General features: G+C 39.7%; 1 protein-coding gene and 1 pseudogene across 2 annotated transcripts in view; one reads left to right on the forward strand and one right to left on the reverse strand.

Annotated features, from left to right (window-relative positions):
• Nucleotides 1-14,637, reverse strand: part of MAP6 (microtubule associated protein 6) — a 105,282-nt gene that overhangs the window by 84,872 nt on the left and 5,773 nt on the right. The gene's annotated exons all lie outside the window — the stretch shown is intronic.
• Nucleotides 12,186-13,043, forward strand: LOC119538013 (annotated as a pseudogene).

Below are 14,637 nucleotides of genomic sequence, written 5' to 3' on the forward strand. Positions count from 1 at the left end.
CAAAAGATTATATTGAATTATTATTAGATTTTGAATTTTGGCAATACAATTTTTCTTGTAATTTGTTTTCTTTCTTGCCATATGTAAGTACCTACATCATATCCTCAATTTTGCCTCTTGGTCATTGAAACCTAAAATATGTACTATCTGTCCCTTTATTAAAAAAAGTTTGCTAGCTACTGGTCCAGACTGAAGCTACCTTTCCAGACCAGTCTCCCACCATATCACTCCTCAGACTTGGAACACGTGTCTTCTCTCAGTGTGCTTCCCCAAATGCACATCTAACTCTCCACACTCCAGCTGAAATGTGCTGCCTCCCAGCCTGCCTGATTGTTTTGCCTACTGAAATCTGATCTTTCAAGGTTGAGCTCAGATGCTACTCTCCCCTCCAAAAGCTTCCCTGATCCTTCAAACCAGGACTGATAATGGTCCTCTGTTCAAAAACCATATGGCATCCTTTAGAACTTAATTCACTTTGTCAGAATTAGGAGTTCACATCCACAGCTGTCTTCCCTACTAGACTGCAAATGTCCCACATTTAATGGATGAAGAATTGACCGATGCACAGACGGGAACAGAAAGAACGAAAAATGAAAAGCTAACCTGATTCTTGTTGGCAGGTGATCTAAATTCTAAATTGATCGTCTGGCTTTTATTCCTGCCAGTGACTTAAGCATGTGCCTGCCCAAGGGAGGGAGTGTCCTTTTCACAGCAAGTTTGCAGTAGGTGAAAAGACGGAGAATTATATATTGAAGCACATAATATAGTAGTAAGTATTATTTAGAAATAATACTGCAAACTCATCCTTAGAAACTTTGACCTATTCTCTTCTTGAGTCATTTGCTGGATGTGGACAAAAATGCTCTTATTTCCACTCCCAACCCTTATCCCTCACATTTCTCTTCCACTGGTCTTACATCCATGATTCCTCATTTTCCTTCTCCCAGTGGCTTCTAAATGGGATCTCTGCATCTGAATTACTTACTTAATCCAGAAGCTCACTAAAGACACTAGGAGAAATTGGTTACCAGGATGCTCTGTAAAGAGTGGTAACAAACCTGTTCACATGCTGAGAGAGTCATTCTGCAAACAACGATGTGCTGGTTTGGATGTATTATATCCCCCAAAACGCCATGTTCATTGGTGCAATCTTGTGGGGGCAGAGGTATTAGTGTTGATTAGGTTGGAATCCTTTGATTGAGTGTGTCCATGGAGATGTGACTCAATCAACTGTGGGCAAGACCTTTGATTGGATAATTTCCATGCAGGTGTTACCCCACCCATTCAGGGTGAGTCTTAATTGAACCACTGGAGCCCTATAAAAGTGTTCACAGACAGAAGGAGGTGCTGCAGCCAAGAGGGACACTTTGAAGAATGCACAGAAGCTGAGAGTGGAGCTGGAACACAACCTGGGATCAGCAGATGCCAGACACATGCCTTCCCAGCTAACAGAGGTTTTCCAGATGCCATTGGCCTTCCTTCGGTAAAGGTATACTTGTGTTGATGCCTTCATCTGGACACTTTATGGCCTTAAGCCTGTAACTTTGTAACCAAATAAACCCCCTTGATAAAATCCAATCCATTTCTGGTGTTTTGCAAAATGGCAGCATTAGCAAACCAGAACAATTGATTAAGCTGCCCTCTGGGCCAGGCCTAGAGAAAGGGATAAAAGCACAAGGCCCAAGCTCTGCCCACAGGGAACTCGGGCTAAACAGACTTTCCTGTACAAGACAGCCATGCAAAGTTACAAGAAATTTAGCAAATCTTTGGGAGGAGTCATTGGGGTGCCCTGGGCTGTTAGGGAGATGTTGGCATAATGCTGACAGAGGGGCACAGGGACTTGGCTAAGAAGTCATTACAGCCCAAGAGGGAAAATTCTATCCAGAGTTTGTACACAGTCAACCCATTCTCCGACTGGTGGCACCTTGATTCATGCAAGTACAGAGCTTGGTAACATTTAGGTAACATCACTTTACTAAGCATAGAAACATCTCTAAATTCATTTTCAGAGAAAATTTAAATTTGTTAATAATCATTCTTTTCTAATTGCTTTCATTAAGATTTAAATTTCATGTTTCTCATTTCATGCATGCAATGTTTTTGTGAATACAAAGTGGCAGGAACCTGACCTCTCCACTCAATTCATATTTGCACAAATAGATTATAATACAGTGACTCAGAGATGCTTGGGGCTTCCACACGTAGAGGACCTTTTATCTGAGCATTTTATGGCTTTCTTCCCAGAAATTCAGAATGTGTACATACAGAAGGCCAAAAGTATCTCTTTATATGAGCCAAGTTGTATTCATTAGCCATTGGGGATAACAATGAGAATAGCTGCTGTTTATTGTGTGCTTACTATGGGCTATGCACTATGCATAGTCCTGTACATATATCATTCATTCATTTGTTCAATTAATGCCTATTAAATATCTACCAAGTACCAGGCACTAAGCTAGGTGTTGGGGGCACAAAGGTAAATCAGGCAGGTAAGAGGGTTCCTCACTTCATGAAATGTTGTCTTTTAACAACCTTGCAAAGTAGGTATTACCGGTATTATTTTACCAGAGAAGAGAGGTTAAGTAACTTACTCAAAGTCACATAGTTAATAAATGGTGAGCAGGACTTAAATCCAAAGCCCCCAATAAAGCTAAACATCTGAGAACTGGAATTACAAGTAAGTACCATTCTCTTAAAAGGGCTACAGCATCCTTAATTCGTTGTTAAAGACCTCTGGGAAGAAATACACAGTTCCTAATCTTTTCTCTTTCCAATGGAACTGATCCTGTGCTTTGGACACACTGTACAGGTACACCTCCTCCAGGAAGTGGTTTCTGACCATCCCTCCAAAGGCTGAGTCAGACTGCCCTTTCCTTGGCATCCCCTCAATACTTTGTGTATATTTCTCTTATTGTACTTACTACTGTTACTATAATTTTCTTAATATGTTTCTCTCTCTAGACCAGGAGCTCCTTCAGGGCAGGTACTATGTCTAATTTATTTCTGTACCCCAGGTCCTAGCATAGTGCCTGATTCAAGATGTGATTGATGTGTCCTGAATGAATACATGACTTTCACTAGTAACTTATTCTATTCGATTCTGTCAATGATAACAGTAAAAGTAGCCAGCCCTTACCATGACAGGCATATACTGTATACAAGTACTATCTCCCTCCATCTTCATCATGACTCTGTGAAGTAATTACTATGTAATTATCCCCATTTTACTGATGGAAAAAATCAAGTCTTTCTCAAGGTTACTGAGATTTTAAGTTAGAGACATGATTCAAACCCAATTTTCATGGTCACCAAGGCCTTGCTCTTCTTAGAACACCAGGCCACCTCCCAGGACCCATACAGCCATCCCTTTCACAAATCTTCTACCAGAATTAACCAGCCCCTTCTGTGTCCCTAGAAAACTCTGGCCGCTAATTTTAACCTTCTCCAGGACTACCTGGTACTTTAGATACATGCATCCATGTCATATCTCTCACGAAACAGTAATCTGCAAGAAAGGATCATGTCCTCTTCATCTTGCATCTTCATAGCCCATGACCAATAGCCCCAACCTTTGCATACTCTTAAGATGCTGCACTGAAGTTGGAATAAAAATAATATTAAGCCCAATGCATTATTATTATTATTATATGATGATCAAATAAATCCAACCTAATTTCCCGCTTTTATAGGATAAGCTCTTTAACAATGACTACACATCCTGAAAGATAGGAAGGATTTAGAAAGATGAAAGGAGGCAGGAGAGAAAACTGTGCACAAAGTCCAGCAATGGTTAACTGTGGGGTCTGTCAGGGCCTGGCTTAGGGTGTGATGTGGCTGGAGCACCTGGAGAGTCTTTAAAATATTCTGTTTGGCTGGGCCCCTATTGGGGACCCCGTGATCTTAATGTGCAGCCAGAGCTGAAAACCTTGGGAGAAAGCATCAGGTGTGTGCAGGAAGCACACAGATAGGTCAGACCTAGTAAGTCTTGACCGTAGGACCAGGTGTCTGGCCCTTGCCCTGGAGGGGAAGGGGATCCTTGGAGAGTTCAGGGCAAGGAGTGGGGAGACCACCCACCCCTTCTCCTCTGCAGAAACAGCGTTGATGAAGGAGGGCATGAAGTGAGGGGGCAGCAGCCCTCCCAGGGGCTGGCATGTCAAGCTGGGAGGACGTGGCAGGGGTCTACAAGAGCTCCACAAGCAAGACAGAGCTGTGAGCTAGAATGAGAACCAGGTTCCTGAGCCAGTTTGGCTATACACTGGTTGTACGACCTCAGTCCCCAAACCTTCCTGAATCCATTTTCATCTTTAAACATATGGATATTTACCTCAAAAGGTCATTATGCAGTCTAAGTAAAAAGACACATGAAAGCAATTGGCACAGGGTAAGTAAACTTATACAAATGAGGTTGAAACTCAATTATGTCTCTGTCCTCTCTAATTCTGCTGTTTTGCATTCTGCCATTGTCTACCTTTTGCCTAATTATTATGGTTTAATACTGAACAATCCTTAGGGGCTAGGATGATTGCAAAAATGCACTCTTTGCTATACCACAATGTAGGCCAACTTTTTAAAGTCACTGCATGAAATGGACCATGGCCACAAGGGAACAGCACAGTGGAAAAGGCAGTTTCAGGGACGCATTTGTGGTAGGTTTTGTGGCTTGAGGCCTGGGCACAATTTTCCCACCAAAAGAGATTATACCAGGCTTGTTCTTGCCAAGGCCTCTTCATTCAGTCTGAAAACAAAATACCCAGTGACAGTAGACTATGCTAGGATAAGGGAGGGATAGAGAGAAGTATAACTTATGAACCCACATGGGGGGAGCTCCTGTATGTAACACACAAGGCCAGAGGCAGAGAGGTGGGAAGCTGACACAATGGAGGGGCCCAACCCTTGCTGGCGGACGGGGGAGCAGACACAGGCACTAACAGGCAATCCTTACTGACCCTTCCTCCACCCATCCCTGAGACATTGGTGCTACCTGGGCTCTGGCCTCAGAATTCTTTTTTTCTCACCTTCTTTATTCCCCACCCACCCTGACACCTGTTGGTTTGACTTTCACTGACAGGCTGATATGGTCCAGATTTCTCTTTTCTGTTCTGCCCTTTTTCCTGAGCATCAAACCTATGTCTCCATTTAGTTAGTGTGTATTTTGTTTTTATATTTTTATTGAGGTATAACACACCTAGACTAAAGTATATAAATCTTAATTGTTTGTATGCAAACATCCACAAAACCACCACCCAGTTCATGACATATAACATTTCCGATACCACAGAAGGTTTCCTTGTGCTCCTTCTCAGCCAATTTACCCACCCCGTCCCCAGGGATCACCACTATTCTGACTTCCTTCACTATCAGTTACTTTTGCCAATCCTTGAACTTCATATAAATTCAGTTAATATCCAGTTTCTTTCACTAATCTTTATGTCTGTGAGATAACTATATTGTTGAGTGTCACAGTAATTCACTCTTTTTCATTGCTATATAACAGGGACTCTTAACTGACAGTAAGCCCCTCCAGGGGGCATTTGGCAATGTCTGGAGACATTTTTAATCATCAGGACTAGGGAAAGGGGCATGGGTAGAGGCCAGGGATGCTGCTAAACATCCTACAATGCACAGGACAGCCCCTTACAATAAAGAATTGTCCAGTCCGAATGTCAATAGTGCTAAAATTGAGAAAACCTGTGTATTAGTTTCCTACTGCTGCTGTAATAAATTCCCACAAGTTTAATGGCTTAAAACACAAATTTATTTTCTTACATTTCTGTAATTCAGAAGTCTGAAATTCATCTCACTGCTAAAACCAAGATGTCATCAGGGATGTGTTCTAGAGGCTCTAGGGGAGCATCTCTTTCCTTGCCTTTTCCAGCTTCTTAGAAGCTACCTGCATTCCTTGGTTCATGGCCCTCTTCCACCTTCCAAGTCAGCAATGGCCACTTGGGTCTTTCTCACACTGCATCACTCTGGCATTGATTCTTCTGCTTTCATTCACTTATAAGGACACTTCTGATCACACTGGGCCCACTTGGATAATATAAGATAATCTCTCCATCTCGAGATCCTTAACTTAATCACATCTGCAAAGTCCCTTTTGCCAAGTTAATTAACATATTCACAGGTTCCAATTTTTGAAGTCCTTTTCTGCCTACCACACCTGCTATATAATATCTTTGTAGGAATATACCATAATTTATCTATCCTATTGTTGATGAACATTTGGGCTGTTTTTAGTTTTTAGCTATTATGAATAAAACTACTATAAACATTCTTGAAAATGTGTTTTGCATTCATTTCTGTTAGGTATGTACTTAAGGGTGGAACTGCTAGGTGGATAATGCTAGAAAGTTTTATAAAGTGATTGTACCACTTTACAGCCTTACCAAGAATGTGAGTTTCTATTTTCATTCTCTACTGAACATCTCCATGTAGATCTTCCAAAGACACCTTAAACTCAGCTTGTCCAAAACTGTGCTTTCTAGTTCAACAAATGACACCTTTGTTCTCCCAGCCATCCAAAGCATGCAATCTGGGAAACATCCTAGAGTCTTCCCTCTCCGTTTCTGCCTACTCCTAATCAGCTACTACATTATTTTATTCCACCCATCAGCATTTGTTTACATTCTTTCCTTTCCAGAGGTCTTCATCATCTCTCACCTAGAATACAGCTTCCTCTCCAGACTCCTTGCTCCCAGCCTAATGCCTTCCAACACATCCTTCCCACTGCTGCCAAAGTCCAATATCCAAAACCTATTTTCTAAAATCCAAAACCTAATCCTGCTTCATCCTTTGCGTATAGGATAAAGAAGCTGACTCGAGCTACCTACTCAATCTACCTTTCACCATTCTACCCATACCCAATGAGATCTCTAAGTTCTGCCTGCGCAGAATTATTTACAATTTTTCTTCCTGTATTTTTACACAAATTGATCCCTTCCCCATTTATTGCCTACTCAACTTTCAAGACTCAGCCTATGAGTTAGCTTCTCTACTGAACCTTTCCTGATAAGCCTCAGATCAGGTAGAATGGACTCCTCTCTCCTCTCCTCTGTGCCCTACCATACCCTGCATAGACCTTTCTATTAGAGCACACGTAACTTTTCAGCACATTTATTTATTTACCCAATTGTCTCTGCCTAGTAAACATAAGCAAGTGGTCACTTCATAATCCCCAGACTTGGTTCAGGGCCTGACATTTAGTAGGCACTTGTAAATGTTTACTGAATGGAAACTGAGTTGAGACAGTACATGTTAGTAAATGGAGGAGATACTGAGAAAGTGCCCAGGGTAGAGAAAGGCTAGCATTAGACAAAGTCTCTGCCTTTTAGTATTAAAACTTGAAGGTAAACAAGAGGTCTTGTGGTTCCTACGCTCTCACAGGAAGTAATATTATCATTCTTACAGGACAACTACCATGATTACAGGAGAAAATGCATCTAAGGTTTCTAGCAGACAGCCAGGCACATAGCAGGTACTCAGCCACTATTATTATTATTTCTAATGGTAAAATGTAGCCTCTTCAGTAACCATCAAAGAGTTTTTAGTTTGCTGATTCGGACCCATCTTGGGAATGTCTACATTTGTCAGAAATGTAGACACTCCACTGTTTACATTCATAGAACTGACACAATTTATAAAGCCAAAGCTGCACTGATTACAGAGAGGGCCCTGTAATGCTAATGGATATTTGATGGATTATTTTAGGTTTTGGGTCTGGGGTACTGAGTGATTCTTAGGGATCACAGATTTAGAACTATCACTGCTTGTCTTTTTTTTTTTTTTTTTTTTTTAAGTTCACATATGCATTAGATGTGCTTTTTTCCCTGGGAGAGCAACCAAGAATTAATAGTGTGTGCCTGATCTTTTCTCCTCTTTGGGGGTTAGTCACAGATACCATTTTATCTCAGAGTTAACTGCACAGGGTAAACCAATGATCTAGCAAAATGCCTTACACAAGTAGGTCATCAGTACAAATTTCTAACTAGGAAGAAAGCATTGCTGAGTTAGGTACTCAATGTGGTTTCCATGACAAATTGTTCTCTTGATTTTCTTTCCTCCTCTCTGGTCACTTATTCATCTTTTTCATGGGCATGCCTTCTGCTGCCAGTACCAAATACTCCTATCATCCAGGGATCCATTCTCTGATGGCTAATTTTCTCTACTCCTTCTCCAGGAATGAATTCACCTCCTCCCATGGTTTTAATAACACTCATAAGCTAATGGTATCGAATGCATATTTCCAACCCAGACCTCTCTTCTCACCTTCAGGTGTATTTACTCAACTGACCCTTGAATACTCTTCTTGGATATATCTCATAGGCAATTCAAATTCTAGGAATTAAAAATAAGCCCAACCTCTACCCCTAACTTCCTTTCTCCTTTATATTCCCTGCTCCAATGACTAGCACCACCAACAGTTATCCAAACCCAAAACATGAGTGTCATCATGGATTATATTCTCTTCCTTGCACCTCAATTGGTCATTAAGATCTGTTCTGTTTTATTTACAATACGTCATGAACCTCCAATCCTACAGCCACTGCCACAGTTCAGGTTTCATCATTCTTTCTGGATTATTTCAATAGCCTACTAACTGGCCTTACTTTCTCCAACCTCCCCAGGATTTGAACCTATGTTACTTTCTAAGGCCAGCCAGTGGGAGCTTTATAAAATTTAATTATTTTCTCCCTGCCTAGATTGTTTTAGTGACACATAATTGTCTTTCGAAGAAAATCAAAACTCCTTAGCCAGGGATACAATGCTGTCCATAACCTGCCTTATGCATACCTACCTCTAAGATCGTAATAAGAAAGGGAATAGTAAAAGTAAGACTAAAGTTTACTGGAAAAAAAAGAGAGATGATCACTAAAACTAAAATTTGAGTCCCTGAAAAGACTAAATAACTAAACACAGAGAAGGCATTTGACAAAATTCAAAACCCTATCATGATTGAAACATGAAGGAAACTAGTAATAGACGGGAACCACCTCATCATAATAAAACCATTTATGAAAAACCCACAGCTAACATCATCCTTAATGGTGAAAGACTGATAGTTTTCCCTCTAAGATCAGGAACAAGACAAGCATGCCCTCTGTGCTGGTTTGGATGTACTATGTCCTCCAAAACGCCACTATCTTTGATGCAGTCTTGTGTGGGCAGGAAACATATCGGTGTTGTTTGGGTTGGAGACTTTTGATTGGATGTTTCTGTGAAGATGTGATCACTTAACTGTGAGTGAGATCTTTCACTGGATAATTTCCACGGAGGTGTGACCCCACCCATTCAGGGTGGGTCTGAATTACTGGGGCACTATATAAGCTCAGACAGAAGGAGCAAGCTTGCTACAGCCAAGAGGGACACTTTGAAGAACGCACAGGAATGGAGAGAGGGGCTTCAGCTTACAGAGACATTTTGGAGATGGCCTTTGAAAGCAGACTTTTGCTCCAGAGAAGCTAAGAGAGGACAAACACCTCAAGAGCAACTAAGAGTGACATTTTGAAGAGAAGCTGAAGCCTAGGGAGGAATGTCCTGGGAGAAAGCCATTTTGAAACCAGAACTTGGAGCAGACACCAGCCACATGCCTTCCCAGCTAACAGAGATTTTCCAGATGCCATTGACCATCCTCCAGTGAAGGTAGCCAATTGTTGAGAGACACTTTATGGCCTTAAGACTGTAACTGTGTAAACAAATAAACCCCCTTTATAAAAGCCAATCCACTTCTGGTGTTTTACATTCCGGCAGCATTAGCAAACTGGAACACCCTCCTTCACTACTGTTATTCAATATTGTAATAGAATTTCTAGTCAAGGCAATTAGTCAAGAAAAAGAAATTAAAAGTATCCAAATTGGAAAGGAAGAGGCAAAATGATCTCCATCTGCAGATCTTATATATAGAAAATCCAAAGGAATCCACAAGAAAACTATTAGAACTAATAAGTAAGTTTAGAAAAGTGGCAGGGTACAAGTGCAGCATGCAAAAATCAATTGTGTTTCTATATACTAGCAATGAACAATCTGAAGAGTAAATTAAAAAAAATGATTACATTTATAATAGCACCTAAAAAATAAAACACCTAGAAATAAATTTAATAAATGAGGTGAAAGACTTGTACACTGAAAACTACAAAATACTGTTGTAAGAAATTAAAGAAGACCTAAATAAATGGAAAGACATACCATCTTCTTGGATCGGAAGAGTTAATATTGCTAAGATGTCAATACTGTCCAACATAGTCTATGGATTCAATTCAATACCTATGAAAATTTCAGCAGCCTTTTGGTAGAAATGGAAAAGCTAATCATCAAATTCATCAAATTCCTATGGAAGGACATGGGGCCCTGAATAGCCAAAACAATTTTGAAAATGAAGAACAAAGATGGAGGATTCACACTCCCTAGATTTCAAAGCTTACTATAGAGCTACAGCAATCAAAACAGTATGGTACTGGCATAAGGATAGACATACAGACTTATGGAATAGAACTGAAAATACAGAAATAGACCCACATATCTATGGCCAACTGATTTTTGACAAGGGTGCCAAGTCCGTGCAACTGGGCAAGAATATTCTCTTCAACAAACAGTGCCGGGAAAATTGTATATCCACAAGCAAAATAATGAAGTTGGACCCCTACCTCATAACATAGACAAAAATGAACTCAAAATGAACAAAAGACCTAAATATATAAAACTATAAAACTCTTAGAAGGTAACATAGGGACAAATATTTATGACCTCGGATTTGGCAATGGTGTCTTAGATATCATATCAACAGCACAAGCAACCAAAGAAACCATAGATAAATCCAACTTCATCAAAATTTAAAACTTCTGTGCCTCAAAGGTAATTATCAAGAAAATGAAAAGAAACCCACAGAAAGGGAGAAGACAGTTACAAGTCATGTGTCTGATAAGGGTTTAATATCCAGAATATATAAAGAATTCCAACAACTCAACAAAAAAAGACCAACAACCTAATTTAAAAATGGGCAAAGGACTTGACAATTTCCCAAAGAAGATATACAAATGGCAGATAAATGCATGCAAAGATGCTCAACATCATTAACCATTAAGGAAGTGCAAATCAAAACCACAATGAAATACCACTTCATACCCACAAGGATGGCTATTATTAAAAAAACAAAAACAAAAACAAAAAGCAGAAAATAACAAGTGTTGGAGAGGATGAGGAGCAACTGGAACCATTATGCTGGAAAGAATATTAAATGCTGTATCCACTATGGAAATCAGTATGACAATTCCTCAAAAAATTATAGAACTACCATATGATCTGGCAATTGCACTCCTAAGTATATACCCAAAGAAACTGAAAATAGGTACTCAACAGGTACTTGTTCATAAATGTTCATCGTAGCATTATTCACAACAGCCAAAAGATGGAAACAACCTCAAATGCTCATCAACAGATGAATAGATAAACAAATTGTAATACACACACACACACACACACACACACACACACACACAGGAATATTATTTTGTTGCCTAGGAATGGTTGGGAATGGTTGAGATGGGAAATTTTATTTGCATATATGTTACCACAATTTAAAAAATAGAGACTAAAGAGATAATGGCAATTAAATGCAATACATGATCCTGGATTCGACTTAATAATGGAGGAGAAAGTGCCCAAAAGGACATTATTGAGGCAACTGAAAAAACTGGAATGTAGACTTTCTGCTTTATATCAATGTTAAATTTCTTAAACGTGATAATTACATTTAATCTAGTTACATAAGTGAATATCCTTGTTCTTAGGAAACATACATGGAATTATTAAGTGGTAAAGGAGCATGATGTATGCAACCTACTCTCAAATTTATAGAAAACTGATAGATAGGAAAATAGATAGAAAGATATAACAAATGTGGCAAAATGTTAAAAGTTGGTAAATCTGGGTATCTTGGTAGGGGGTACACAGAAGTTTTCTGTATTATTTTTGCAACTTTCCTGTAAGTTTGTAATGTTGCAAAATAAAAATATTTTTTAAATTAATGTATCAGGTTGGACCCAGGGCTGAGGCAGGCATCCCCCTCCCTCCTGCCTCAGTGGATTATGCCCAGGGCAGCAGCAGCTGGGGTTGTGGGGGGTGGGGTAGGGGGGTGAGGTGGGGGTGTTGGGGGTGGTGTTAGTGACTGGGAGGTGCCCATGCCGGAGACGATGCCATTTCCAGTCACAACGCAGGGATCACAACCAACACAGCCGCCACAGAAGCACTATGGCATTACCTCTCCTATCAGCTTAGCAGCCCCCAAGGAGACTGACTGCATACTTACACAGAAACTGATTGAGACTCTGAAGCCTTTTGGGGTTTTTGAAGAGGGAGAGGAACGGCAGTGCAGGATTTTAATTTTGGGAAAATTAAATAACCTGGTAAAAGAGTGGATACGAGAAATCAGTGAAAGCAAGAACCTCCCACAATCTGTAATTGAAAATGTTGGAGGAAAAATTTTTACATTTGGATCTTACAGATTCGGAGTACACACAAAAGGTGCCAATATTGATGTGTTGTGTGTTGCACCAAGACATGTTGATTGAAGTGACTTTTTCACCTCATTCTATGATAAATTGAAATTACAGGAAGAAGTAAAAGATTTAAGAGCTGTTGAAGAGGCATTTGTACCAGTTATCAAACGGTGTTTTGATGGGATAGAGATTGATATTTTGTTTGCAAGATTAGGACTGCAGACTATTCCAGAAGATTTGGACCTACGAGATGACAGTCTGCTTAAAAATTTAGATATAAGATGCATAAGAAGTCTCAATGGTTGCAAGGTCACCAATGAAATTTTACATCTAGTACCAAACATTGACAACTTCAGGTTAACTCTGAGAGCTATTAAACTGTGGGCCAAACACCACAACATCTATTCCAATATATTAGGTTTCCTCGGTGGTGTTTCCTGGGCTGTGCTAGTAGCAAAAACTTGCCAGCTTTACCCAAATGCAATAGCATCAACTCTTGTACATAAATTTTTCTTGGTATTTGCTAAATGGTGTGTGTTTAGATTATATTAAAATAAAACTGACTGTAGATACTGCAAAAAATTAATGTATCCGCAATAACAAATTTGAAAATGTAATAAAATATACTCTTCACCACAGGAACAACAATTATAAGATACTTAGAAAAAAGGAAAAGCAGATAGTGTTGCTCAGTTCAGTGGAATAGAACAGAAAGTCCAGACATATACTCAGGAATATACAAGATCTTTATACGATAGAGGAGATATTATAAATTAGTAGGGAAAAGTTGAATTTTTCTAAAAGGGTATTGAGATAAATGGCTTTCCTTATGGGAAAAAAGAAAATTAGGTTCCCACCTCAGTCTGAACCATAAAGATCAAATCTATTTAGATTATTAAAGGGTTAAATACAGAAAACAAAACTGGAAAAGGACTAGAGATATAAAAGACTTTTATGGAGAAAATTACAAAGCCTACGCGAAGGACAAAAAAGATTTAACTAAATGACAAGCTGTACCATGTTTGCATACAGAAAAACTCAGCATCTTAAAATGGCAAATCTCTCTGAGAGGTGCGGTTCCTAGTGAAGCCTGGAGTTTACCCACATCATAATTACTTAGAGCACTTGTTAAAATGTAGATTCTTAGGTTCCATTTTAAACTTAGTGAATCAGCATGTCTGAGGATGTGGCTTAAGAATCTGCATTTTGGAAGCTCTCCAGGTAATTCTTTTGTGTCCTAAAATTTGAGAACCTTTAGGTTAGAGAAGTAGGTCTTAACCTGAGTTGCACATCAGAATCAGCTGGGACAGCTTTTAAAAATCCAGTTGCCCAGACCACACCCCAGACCAATTAAACCAGATTTTCTGGGCTTTTAATCTATGCATTAGCATTTTTAAAGCTCTCCAGTGATTCCAATGTGCAGCCAAGGTTAAGGACCGCTGCTCTAGGGGAAGGTGCAGCTAGAATCAGGTCTGCAAGTTTCTGCTACCCTTCCCCATTTGAACATTTACTTCTAGTCCTAACCTTGAGGATTTGGGCTTATTTTGATTAAGGAAGACACTATTTCCTTTTATAAGGGTTATAACACACTCATTTGGCATCCCTAGAATCCTGTCTGGAATATTACAGGGATTCATTTTCTGAAATAAATTCAAATGAATGAAACTGAATGAAATGATTAAATAGGTAGATGACTAAAGCTTTCACCAAATTAAAAAAATTCCACTGGACTCAACAAACCTATGTGGCACCTTGGCACACTGTTGGCTGTGAGAAGTACAGAAATGAACAAAATACAGCCTCTGTTCTTCAAGTGTTTGTGATCTGGTGTCGGGAGAAGCTATGGACTGTGGTGGATTGAACTGTGTCCCCCAAAAAGATACATTCAAATCCTAACCCCTGGTATCTGTCAATATGACCTTATTTGGAAATAGGGTCTTAGTAGATGTAATTTGTTAAGCTAAAATGAGGTCATACTGGATTAGGGTGGGCCCTAAATCCAAAGACTAGTGTCCTTCTAAGGAGGGGGGACAATTGGTGACACACAACCCATAGAGAAGAAGGCCATGAAGATGGAGGCAGAGATTGGAGAGATGGAGCCACAGGCCAAGAAACACCAAGGATTGTCTGCAACCGCAAGAAGCTG

The sequence above is a fragment of the Choloepus didactylus genome, chromosome 6 (genome assembly GCF_015220235.1).
Source record: "Choloepus didactylus isolate mChoDid1 chromosome 6, mChoDid1.pri, whole genome shotgun sequence".
NCBI classification, from domain to species: domain Eukaryota; kingdom Metazoa; phylum Chordata; class Mammalia; order Pilosa; family Megalonychidae; genus Choloepus; species Choloepus didactylus.